General features: G+C 35.2%; 1 long non-coding RNA gene and 1 pseudogene across 1 annotated transcript; both read right to left on the bottom strand.

The window, feature by feature from the left end:
* Positions 1-1,170: 1,170 nt before the first annotated feature.
* Positions 1,171-4,788, bottom strand: LOC142613050 (uncharacterized). The gene is made up of 3 exons (XR_012840226.1): positions 4,520-4,788; positions 4,198-4,359; positions 1,171-1,571 (listed from the first exon to the last, which is right to left on the bottom strand). It is a non-coding gene; the product is annotated as an uncharacterized LOC142613050 (long non-coding RNA).
* A 3,610-nt stretch (positions 4,789-8,398) lies between these two features.
* LOC142611693 (phosphopantothenoylcysteine decarboxylase HAL3a-like) lies at positions 8,399-10,491 on the bottom strand (annotated as a pseudogene).
* Positions 10,492-12,850: the final 2,359 nt, after the last annotated feature.

Here is a 12,850-nt window from a genome sequence, read left to right as displayed (position 1 = left end):
CTTCGCCATCGCCATCGTCGATCTGAACCCAGTCTAATCGTCGAACGCAGTCGAACCCAGTCGCCTCTCTCTTCGTTCTTCTCTGACCGGATTTGAGCAGTTTTTTTTTTGGGTTTTGTTGTTCTGTATTGAGAAATCTCTCTTCGTTCTTCTCTGACCGAATTTGGGTTTTGTTGGTTTGTATTGAGAAAATTTGATGAGTTTTTCTTTTTTGGGTTTTGTTGTTGTTGAGAAGATTTGATGAGTTTTTTTTTTTGGTTTTGTTGTTCTGTATTGAGAAATGATATTTGTTTGGAAGCTGAGAAAATGTGAGAAACAAGTAAAAAATGTATTTTCTATAATATTTTCAAGATCACAGCCAAACACCTGAAAATATTTTTCAAAGTATTTTTTAAAATGCTACCAAACACCTAAAAATATTTTCTTTTTCCGAAAATATTTTCAGCTGAAATCATTTTACACTCGAAAAATATTTTACACCCAACCAAACGCACCCTTAATATCCCAACTACCACACATTTTGAAATCTATACAACCACTGCCACACGTTTGGTTCAAGTTTCAACATTACTTTTTTACATTTTCCCATCTCACTTTTTGCATTTCATATCTCTCTCTCTCGTGAATATGAGCATGTGCAGATCATTAAAAATGAAGCAGCAGAAAAAAAATCTGCTTATCTAAAGCAGCAGATGGTTAAAAAGCAGCAGAAAAATAAAAAGCTCTCTTTAAGAGGGCCAAGTTGGGTTTTTTGGAGCTAAACAAGTAGGAAAGCACTGCCATGAATATAGCAGCAGCAGCGACAATAGCGCCTGTGGTTCTCACATGCGCCATTGCAACAGTTCGAACCCAAGGCCTCAGACCAAAAACCTTTAAGATTATTGCACCCCAGGGAAAAAAAATAAAAATTAAAAAAAAAAGCCTCAACTGAAGTGGAAGATCGTTAAAAATATGCTTATCTTTGGGATTCTTTGGTTCTTCTTCAACACAAATATAGTAAATCTAGTTTTTTTTTAGAGCAAAAGGTAAGTAAAGTAAATCTGATGTTTTTGGGTCACTATTGTGGGTGTCTTAAGCTTCACCACTTCATACTTGAGAAAGCATTTTCAAAATCAAAATTTCTCTTCTTAAATCTGAAACAAGATCTCTCTTTTTATTTTTATTTTTGGGTTAAAAAACACAACAGCTGAAGTATTTATGAAGAAGTGCTAAAACTAGTTTAACTGCACCGGTTTTCGATTATGTCGATTGATCCGACGGTTTGTACAGTTTGTCCAGTTTTTCTTTTATTTTCGATTTTAACTAATAACTGGACCGAATTAAGGTCTGGTTCCCAGTTGAACCAATTGAATTGGTCGGTCCGGTCCAGTTTTTAAAACCATGCATAGTCTATTACATCTAAGACCATTAAGGTCATATAGTAAAAGTGAGGACAACTCCATAGGAGGAGTGTCTAAAATAACAAAAGATTGATGGAGGTGAATTGCCATTCTTGCAAGTTAGTGGTGGTGGCATTTGCTTCCCTAAAGTAGTGATTCAACTTCCACCTGGGAATCTGATTTATTAAGTTCCTGCAGTCATCAACCATAGGGGCATAATCAGCAAGAGAGACAATATTGTTGTGTAGCAGGTCCACAACTGATTTAGGAGGTGTTTGGTACATGATTTCAAACAACAATTATCAGTTTTTAAACAACATTACACGTATTTCTATACTTTTTTACCCACACGTATTTCCAAAAAAAAACCTTTTCAACTTGAAAGTTGTTGTTTAAACACACGTACCAAACGGGCCCTTAACATTAAATTCTATCTCTATTTCAGGGATTTGGAATTGGATGCATAGTGCAAGGCCATCCCTTACAGTCCAAAGCTCAGCATGTAAGCTATTTGCCCATCCTATAGCCCTACAAAACCCTTTAATCCACCTGCCGTGATGATCCCTAAGTAGTCCACCACCTCTTGCTAGCCTAGGACATCCAATGGCAGAACCATCAGTGTTAGGTTTGTGCCAGTGGGGTTGAGGGGTTTTCCATATGACATTGGCTAGAATTTTTTGTTTGGGGTTCGGGGGATTAAGAGCAATACAGGAAAATTCAGTTGACAATAGGGGTATATAACCAACCTGCTAAAACCAACCTGACTCAACCCAACCCGCCAAGTTGGGTCGATTTTTTGGGATTTGTAGGTTGAGTTGGGTTATGAAAATATTTTTAATAGAGGGTCAAGTTGGGTTTGAGTCATAACAATAACAAACCTGCCTAACTCGACCCGACTCACCTATATATTTAAAATTTAAATTATATATTTAAAAATATATTATATATTTAATAATTTTTTATTTAATTTTTTTCCATAATTAGGCTATTTTTATTTAAAATCCAATCGCCTCGCAAACCCTAACAATCTTATTTCTCTCTTTACTGTCTCCCACTCCCACTCTCCCACTCCCACTCTCCCACTCTACTCTTATTTGTTTATAACTGAGTTGGGATACTAATTTATGTATATTTTGTTTATCAACTCAATTAGATATATTTTGATTATAACTGAGTTGGACCACTAGTTCATGTATACTTTATTTATCAACTTAAGTGACAAATGAGATTTTTTTTCTACTCAATTTAATAATAATAGTAATAAAAAAAATTTTAAAAATGTCCAACCCATGAATTCAACCCAACCCAACTTGATCCATGTTGGGTTGGGTTAGGTTGAACCTTTATGATGCGTTGGATTTGGTTGAATTTTTTTAAACCCACCATGGTGGGTTGGGTCAAAAAATCCCTTTAACCTAACCTAACCCGACCTATGCATACCCCTAGTTGCCATAAAGTTAACTTCATCTAACAGAAGGGTGTTTACTGTTTAGTCTGGATTGTTGGAAAATAACGTTATTTCTTTGGAGCCAGAGTTTCCATATAGCAAAAGGAAGAAAGTACCCCAGGTGTAGGTTTTGTTGGGTATGGGGTTATGGTCATTGGCATTCAAATGAAGCCACTGATTGAGGGGGGCGTTGAAGAAATCTGTGTTAGTCAGAGATTGGTCAGCAGCTAACTAGAAATTTCTAGCAATAGGGTAGCCTCTAAGTACATGAGAGCAAGTCTCATCTACGTTAAGACAGGATTGACAGCAAGGATTATCAGTTATGCATCTGTGGTGAAGTATAGCACTCACAGGGAGGCTATTGTGTAGGCATTTCCATATGAAAATTTGAATTTTTGGCAGTGTGTTGAGTTTCCACAGCCATTTGCCTTCAAAGCTAGGGTGTGTGCTTTCTTCCTCAAAGGCTAACTTGTAGGCATGATTAGAATCAAAATTACCTTTAGCATTTCCATCCCAACTAAGCTTATCAGTGGAAGTAGAAGCTTTCCTAATAGGAATAGCTTTAAAAGTTAAAAGGAGGTGTGTGGGGATTTCAAAGGAAAAGTACGGGACGTCCCACTGCCCATTTCTAATAGCATCCTTGACCAATAAACTTTCTTCCACAAGAGTGAGGGGTCCCTGTATCAAAGATCTAAGAGTACCCATTTTAGACCATTTGTCGTACCAGAATGATAAGGAGCTGTTATTGCCAATAATCCAATGGGAACCTTTAGCACACAGGTTTTCACTTTTGGTTATGGTAGACCAGATTCTAGAAAAGCCCCGTTTCCTCGGATTGCCTTTCCTCCAATATTTTTTCCTTAAAAACTCTCAGCCCGTAACTCGCCTTTGCTGTTTTTAAATCTCCAGCAAAGTTTGGTGGTTAGGACAAGATTTCTTTGCTTGGCAGCCTTGATCTCTAATCCCCCCTCCTAGTGACTTTCTACCAATTTACAAGGTGGAATTTCTTTTTATCATCAGTATAACCCCAGATGAAATTCCTGTTGATCTTGTCTAGGGTATTATGGATTCCACTGGGTAAAAGGGCACCTTGCAGGACATAACTAGGTATAGCAGAGGTTACAGAGGAAGCTAGCACTCTCACACTCAGCAGGTGCAAAAAAAAAAAAAATCTCTGAGAGTCTGAGACAGACAGAGACTCCCAAGTCCCAAGCACAATCACATATTAAAATTCAATTCACAATCATCCTCACAAAAAAAAAAAAAAAAACCCACAATCACAGATTCACAACCATTATAATTTATAAACGTATGGCTTATAGAGTGGAGAGAGAAAAATTAGATTTTGAAATTTAAGGAGAGAAAAAATACTTGAAAGGGCAGATCGGGATAGAGGCAGGAGGCTGCAGCGGCCAGAGAAGGTGGTGGGTTGGGCAGGTCAAGCTGCCGGAGGCGCTGGAGTGGCTGAGGGCCTGTGACGGTGACATGGGTCAGTGGGAGGCGGCGGCGTGATACACACACAATGACAAAGAACTGAAAGAAGTGAGAACGAAAGAGTGATGAGAAAGAAGGAATGAAATTGAAATTTGAAACTGAATCAGAAGGAGTTATCAGGTGAAGTGATGTGGTGGGTAGGGAAACGTGCAGTAAATGTGTAATGAGAAATGAATATAAAGTGGGAAATGTTGGCTACCCGTGAGCTGTGTCAGTGAGAATTTTTCGTATGGGAGTGTCAAGTGAACATATAATTGAGTTGTGCTACACTCTTCCAGCCTTACAATAATGGCAGGTTCCGCCTCCGCCAATTTCAGCAAGCCAGGATCAGCAAAATATTTGGGAAAGCGAATAGATGTGTGAATTATCTTGCCAAAGGAGGCTGCACCCTTGTTGGGGATTTTGTTGTTTTAGACACTCCTGTATCAGAAGAACTCTGTATTATTTAAGATTTTGATGCTTCTGGTTTGTACTATTAAGACTTTCAGCCAGGGCTTCGTCTTTTATAGCTAGTTAATTCTAATGCAATTTTTCATTTTAATAAAAAAAAAAAAAAAAGTTGGATATATAGAACTTTTTGCTTATTTATTGTCTATTTGATTAATTATTTTTAACTAAAATCCAACCTAATCTTTTTTTTCTTTTTTTTTTTAAAGAAAAAGGTAAAGCAAAATTTTATTAAAAATTAAACAAAGTCAAACTACGATACATCTTCCAAATCAACATGCAGATCTTCTACCCATACAGAAGTATTAGGAGATAAAATTGCTCTTCTAGCCAGGCCATGAGCCAACCCATTCACCTCTCTACGGACATGTTGAAAATGACAAACAAAGTCTTGCACAACGCAACCTTACATAATTATTATGGATAAACTCAAACCCACCTAATTATCCAATTATCAAAATGCCACTAAAACATGAAAATAACTAAAATCTTTTAAAATTACCAAAATACCTCTTAAACCTAGAAAAATACCAAATATGATAAAAAAAACTAATAAAAATTACTAAAATACCCTTAAAACCTAAAAATGACCAAAATACCCACGAAACCTAAAAATTGACCAAAATATCCCTGAAACCTAAAAATGACCGAAATAGTCCCTAAATCTAAAAATGACTAAAATACCCCATAAACCTAAAAATTGGCCAAAATACCCTTTAAACCTAAAAATGACCGAAGTACCCCTTAAACCTAAAAAATGACTAAAATACTCTTGAATTCTAAAAAAATGACCTAAATACCCTTGAAACCTAAAAAATTACCAAAGTACTCTCGAAACCTAAAAATTATCAAAATACCCCCTAAAACTAAAAAATGACTAAAATACCTCTAAAAATTTAAAATGACCAAAATACCCCTTGAAACCTAAAAATTAACTAAAATACCACTAAACCTAAAAATGACCAAAATACCCCCCTAAAACTATAAAATGACAAAAAAACCCTAAACCAACAAAATGAGCAAAATGCCCCTAGAACCTAAAAATGACCAAAATACCTTCAAACCTATAAAATAACGAAAATACCCCTCAAACTTTAAAATTACCCAAATACACCCAAAACCTCTAAAATTACCAAAAATTACCCTAAAACCTCAAAAACGACCAAAATAACTCTAAACCTCTCAAACAACCAAATTACGCCTTAAACCAAAAAAATTGACCACTTTTAGGAGGTACTTTGGTGAATTTTTGATCTTATTTTCTCTTGTTTATCTATGTTTTTTTCTTTTTTTTTTGGAGGAGAGAGACATAAAATGGAGTAAAAATACATATTTAACCCAATTTTTAACAGAAGTAGGTTATGGAACTCTAACTGGGTTAACCTTAGGTGGGTAAAGTGTCAAATTTCAAACCATGGATAGATAACTTATATTTTGACCAAACCACAAGTGGGTAAGTTGTAATTAGCCCTTAAAAATATCTCTTTTAGAATATTTATAGAATATTTTATTTTCCCAATAAGAATCTCAAAAAAAAATCCTTTTGAAATCCAAAACACCAATCCTTGAAATAAAAAATCTCTTATTCCAAAAAAAAAAAAAAAGACATGAAATTTCCTTTTCCAAAAACATTTTTTCAATCAAAATTTTTTAAAAAACGATTTCAAGAGAGTACAGTTATCTATGGTTCAAATTAATTGAACTAATGATCTCCAAATCCACTTTGATTTTTTTATTCTTGCATGAGAATAACACTTGGAGATTTGCTTGCTAATACTTTGAAGGAGTAATGTTAGTCCATTGGTTTTTCCCTAAGCAATTTATTTCACAAGTAAATGTAAGTATGTATAATTTTTTTTCTATGCACATTATATTCTGTGTAAGTATATTCACATGCTATTCTCACATGCAATCGTAAACTTTCTTTCTTTCTTTCTTTCTTTCTTTCCTTTTTTGTTAATCTGGAAAATATTTATTGAAGGAAAAGCCATCAACTAAGCACTAGCTACGGACAAAGCAGGGCCCAGGTCTTGCTGCGCAGCAGCTACAAAAGAAGCAGGCCCTATACAAGGGGCAATCACATACCAACAAAAGAGTTCCTAAAGAGACCAACTAGCTAATTCATGGACAGTCATGTTGGCTGTCCTATTAATTATCCAGCAAAGAGAATCAATTGACTCTATACAACATTTAATTCTCTATAAAGACGGGAGTAATGGACCACGAAACCTGGTGTCGACAATGGTGGTATGGTTTTGGCCATGGATCTAAGACCGTTTCCCATTTAAGAACTTGTAAATTAAACCATGTTCTACCTGCTGGTTTTGAAAATGATATACGCAGCAACACACCACCGGCCTTGCATACATACATGCATATATATATATATAGAGGTCCGGTTAATCAATGTCATTCATTTTTGGAAACATTTTATGGAGAATTGAAAATGCTGAATTTTTTTTTCAATTTTCAATAAAACTTTCTCTAAAAATGGTATACTATTATATGCCCTTAAGACATACGTTAATAATATATATATATATATATATATATATATATACATACTCAACCATACGTCATTATTTAATATACACAACTATTTAGTATTTTGCACAGAATTAAGAATTCTAAAGGTGTAGTAATTGTGGTGGGATAGAGATAGACGTAACTTTTTGGGTGTATTTGCATTTGGACTTTGTGCCATCTGTGTAATGTTCATAGTTTCTTAGTGAAAGTTTTTCTTGACACTGCTTCCGGAAATAGGCACAAAGTCCTATTTATCTATATTTTTTCTTTATCTATATTTTGCATAAACCGACTATTATTGACTACACACACAACCAACAAAAATCAAAACATTCGCCTATCTCAACTGCTTGAAAAGTTGAATGTTCACAAATGGTAAGCATACATATTTATTGATATTATCAAATACAATTATTCATTAAGAAAATCTTGTCAAATACCACACAGTGACAACATGGTTTGTGTATTATGCATTGATACTATGGCCTATGGAGGGACCCAGGGAGTTGTTGATGACCATGCTTTGCTTGATACTTACGTATTATGCATTTTGCACCTATTTTTTTCTTCTAATTATTTTTGTACCTACACTACAGTGTGTCCGGGAAACTACACAAGTGTGTAACTATCGCCACTTCTTCCACTTTCTTTTCTTTTCTTTTTTAATTTATTTTTTTCAATTTGTTTCACTGACTTTAAAGTTCTAAGTATTAATAGTCTTCTGGTTGTCAAGATGATTGTAATACAACTTGTTAATATCTTTGTGTGGACCTTTTTTTGCTAGTGTTGGGCTGGGCCGTTACACTAGGCCCAAAGTTTTCTAGATAGAGGAGTTGGGACCGGTCCAAGAGCAAACCATCCTGGTGCGGCTTGTGCACAAACCATGCTTATTTAATTCATTGTCATTCCTTTCCATTCATTTCTTTTCTATCAATTCTATTCTATTCCATTGCTATACAAGATTTAAAGGACAACAACAAATCTAGCATGTTATGCATAAAATGTAAAACAGCTCTTCCATTACTCCTAAAAATAGAAGCTCTTTTCTTTTCTTTCTTCCTTTCTTTTTTTCTTTTATCAGTAAATGACAGCTTTGCAATACTAGTTACTGAATATTACTGCCACCTTGTTGAATCTTTGACTCTAAGAAAAGCCTTACTGTTGAGCATATTACAGAAGGTTCAGCCATTGCACCATTGCCATAATCCCTACAAGCCAGCCTCTTCGTGACAGGAGGGATGAGAGAAATACCAAGCTCATCAATTAGCATGAGATGTTCTGTTAAAGGATTGTTCCACATAAATGTGTTCATGTCAGGTGCAACAAAAAGTGGCCTGCTGTAATCCCATGCTCGCACAATGCATGTCAGTAAATTGTCATACAATCCCCCCGCTATCTACAATTGCATCACAGCAAATATTTTAGAAATATGCAGGGATTAAACATTTGATTTGAAAAACTTTTGAAAAACAAAATTCAGAAAGAGGTGTAGAGAAAAAGCCCATAGGAGCCAGATGATGTCATTCTAGACAGTGGATGTACCTTAGACTCACAGTCTCTACCACTTCAATTAACATGCACACATATACATAAGTTTGTTTTATACACAAAATAAAATGGTAAATTACACCAACCTTGAGATTTCACGAAATGACACTCCTCTAAACTATAAACAAAAGGACAATCCCCACCTTGACATTTGTTCAAATGCAACCAATAAATCCCTAATTTCACTTCTTCTTTTTTTTTAAGATTTCTAATTCTTTATATGAAACATACACTAACCGAATACAAGCACTGGCGGAGGGAGGGGCTATGGCCCCCTGGATTCTAAAAAGTCCCTCCTCCATCTTATAATTTGTGTGTGTGTGCCTCTCTCTCTCTCTCTCTCTCTCTATATATATATATATATATATACTAATGCCCCCCCCCCCCCCCCAAGATTTTAGAATAATTGTACCATATTTTAGTTTGGTCCCCCTAAAAACAAATTATGGCTCCAACACCGTACAAGTATGGTTCCCCCTATTTATAACCTTAAAACAGGAGCCCAAACAAATTCACAACATAAATACATGGTCCCAATCATTGCTTAGATGAACATGGAAAATAACTTACTCCCAATAACCATGAGTCTGTCTGTGTCATTAATCACAGGGTTCTTAGACCACAAAAAATAAGCAAAGACAGTGAAATGAGCATTACTTAGCCATAGTACCTTCGCATGCCTACAAGAGAAGGTACAACAGGAGCAAGGTGGGTTGGTAGTTCACAATGCAAAAAATGGATCCTTTACGCCCAAAACAGCAAGGAAAGGTCACAAACAAATGTATTCCCTAAAGAATGGGAACAAGAACAAGGAAATGAAGTAGTATTCTTTTGTATAAGCATGAAATATCTTTTAACAAGCTTATTCAGAATGAATTTCAGATCTTCAATGCATACATTTACAATTTTTTTCCCCATTTAGTATTGTGAGAGATCTATCAAAATAATGCATTTGTTTATCAAATCAATGAAAGAACTAATTTTCAATGATGAACCAGACAAATAACTTGACCTAGTTGCATAATGAAACAGACATATTGCTAGTACAATTGGCTCCCACAAATAATAAGTCCTCTTAAACTAAGAAACCACTTTTATGCATTCTCTTTTCCTTTTAACTCATCATTTTCAAGAACCAATTTGGGGACTAGAGGTACTAAATTTCCAAGTTGTTGCAGTAATCAATACTTTTAATGAGTGTTGGCCTTTGCCAGTAACATGGACTCACCTATATCATACCGTTTCCAGTTTCTAAAAGTTAACAGCAAGAGGGACAATTTTTCTGAAATTTCTCAATCATAATACCTTGCCAAGTGTGTTGGCTGACAATGGAGCAATGACCATAATATCAGCCCATCGGCGTAGCTCAATGTGAAGCACATTATCACCAATTTTCTTCCAACTAGACCATTCATCATCCTCTGTATAAAGAAGTACATCTTTAGGAAGAGATGCCCTCTCTATGAAATGTAAAGACGCTGTTGTGGCAACTGCTCTTACTTCTGCTCATTCTGAAAAACAATGGCAGAGATTTCCAAACTTTATCCCAGCAACACTTCCACTAGCAGCAAGTAGAATCTGTGGCCTCCTGGGAGCAGCATTGATGTGCATTGGCTCCATTTCTTCACTTACAGGTTCTGAGGATGACATAACCTATTCAAGAGGTGCCAACAATATTCTTATCAAAGACTCAAACAGTATCTCAACATAGAGCCCACAAGCAAATCAACTTGTAACAAACCTTCGACTAGAATTCATAATACCTTTGCAAAAAGAAATGCTTTACAAAGATTCTTATGAAAATAGAGCCAAAATCTGAAAAGGTTTACACATTATCAAGAGATACAAGCACAAATCAATTGAAAATAAAGAGAACAACACTTGTGCATGTGTGTGCGCGCGCGCAGGGGTACATGTGTGAATTAAAGGTTCATTAATAATGCATGAAAGCAATTATTGATTGTTCCATTTCATTACTCCATGGAGAATAAACACTCTTCACAACAACAATAAAAAGTAAGGGGAAACCAAATGTTATAGAGTCAGTATGCTGAAAGCATCTCTAACCAAAATATATGAAACTGAAACATAGTTGCTCTATGAGGAGCCATGAATGCAAAGTTATATGGATGTATAAGCTCAAAAAGCTATTTGCCCATATAAATAGTTTGGGTAGCTTAAGATTTCAAATGTATAAGTAGAGCTGTAAGTGAGTCAAGCCAAGCCAAGGATAAACAATTCATATTCGTATTTCGTATGTGTGCCAATCTCACGCTCATGACCAAGTTCAAGCACATGCTCAATCTTGATTTTTTTTTTCTTTTTTTGTAAAACAACCTCAAACTTATTCATGAGATTCTTAATTACTCTTCATAAAAATATCAAGACTATATTTTCTTTTTTATCCTTTAATAAATCTGTTTTAATTATTAGTTACCAGATTAAAATTATGATCTTATTGTTTGAATTAATTAGATAGACTAATTTTCATTTATGATCTTATAAATTTCAACTAACCTATGTTGTATGGTTACAAGTTAAAAATATTTTTCTTAAAATAAATAAATAAATAATTTGCTTCGATTTGCTTTAACATAAATAAATAAATAAAAAGAGAGTAAAAAGTATACAGGACTGATCATCAATTTAAATACGAAGCAGGCTAAATTCAAGATGGACAAATAAGAAATGGATTTAGTTTAGCGAAGTCAATTAAGGGTCTCTCTCTCTCTCTTTGTGGTTATTTCTATTGTTTATTTGCAAAGCCAAAGATGAATGATACCCGTAGTTATTTTAATTTGTTCATCAAATCAACTCTAATGCCTCTTGATGTTTGGTCTAGAGTTTCACATTCTTTTCAAACTGAGCATTATAATTAAGGAAAACGCTAGGAACACCATTACAATACATTCCCAAATCTTAACTACCAGTAACTCACTTGCCTAGCATAACAACTAACTACGCATCAACTAATTTGACAGCTAACACTGCCACATACACAGTATTTACTCTTATCAACTTCATGGTCGTGCTACAACTGTAGTCCTTGCCATCATCTCCAACTCTCTCATGCGCCTATAGGAATGTGGGCGCCTCCTCCTCCGTGCCACCCAAATCCAAATGCAGAGGCAGATCAGGCATAGTAGCACTATGACTGGAATCACAATCCAGAGCCAGTAGATCTGGGAATCTACTGAGATGCCATTGCCAGATCCTGTAGGATCAGAAGGATGCTCTGGGGGAAGTAAGGGCGAAAGAATGTCTACAGGTACATCCCATGGATGCGCTGGTACGATATCATCATCCATAGCTCACTCAAGCTCTCTGGAACTTCGCCGAATGGCTCTGGTATTCTCTCACTGTGACTGTGTGTTTGTCGCTTGTCCAACTAGTTAAGAGCCTACGAGGTTCAAGAAAGAATGTACACTATAATTTGTTTGACCTCTTAATGAACAAGAGATTCTAATCAGTCCATATTTTTGAAACTACATGATATTCGTTTTGTCTGAGTCCATGTCACAATACCTCATGATATTAGAGCAAGCAGTCATAATTCCAACCTACTATACTGCAAAACGAATATCATGTAGTTTCAAAAATATGATGTAGTTTAGTCATAATTCCTGAAATGTTTCCAAAAAAAAAAAAAAACCCTTGCTTTACCGATTAGGCTTTGCTTGAATATTTGGGCCTTCCTTGGTCAGTTACAAAATAAGAAAGCCCACTAATATTGTGTTCACGTGGGCTGGCTCTCAAACCATCTCAAGGCAATCATTGTGGGCTTGTGGCACCAGCATTTGTATTATCACTTCTAAGTTCCTGAATAATTTGGAGGTTATAGTTAATTTGACACTTATATTTTTGTAGTAGTTAATTTATTCAATGTTATTTTCAACTTATCGTCAATTTGGTCTCTAGATATTGAGTTCATAATCAATTTTTCAACTTACAGTTAATTTGTTCATTATATTTTTATGAGATATGCTATGTTCACAACATTTTTACAACA

This window comes from Castanea sativa, chromosome 10 (genome assembly GCF_040712315.1).
Source record: "Castanea sativa cultivar Marrone di Chiusa Pesio chromosome 10, ASM4071231v1".
NCBI lineage: Eukaryota > Viridiplantae > Streptophyta > Magnoliopsida > Fagales > Fagaceae > Castanea > Castanea sativa.
Note: the sequence above shows the minus strand (reverse complement) of the source record. Positions and strands in the feature narration are given on the sequence as shown.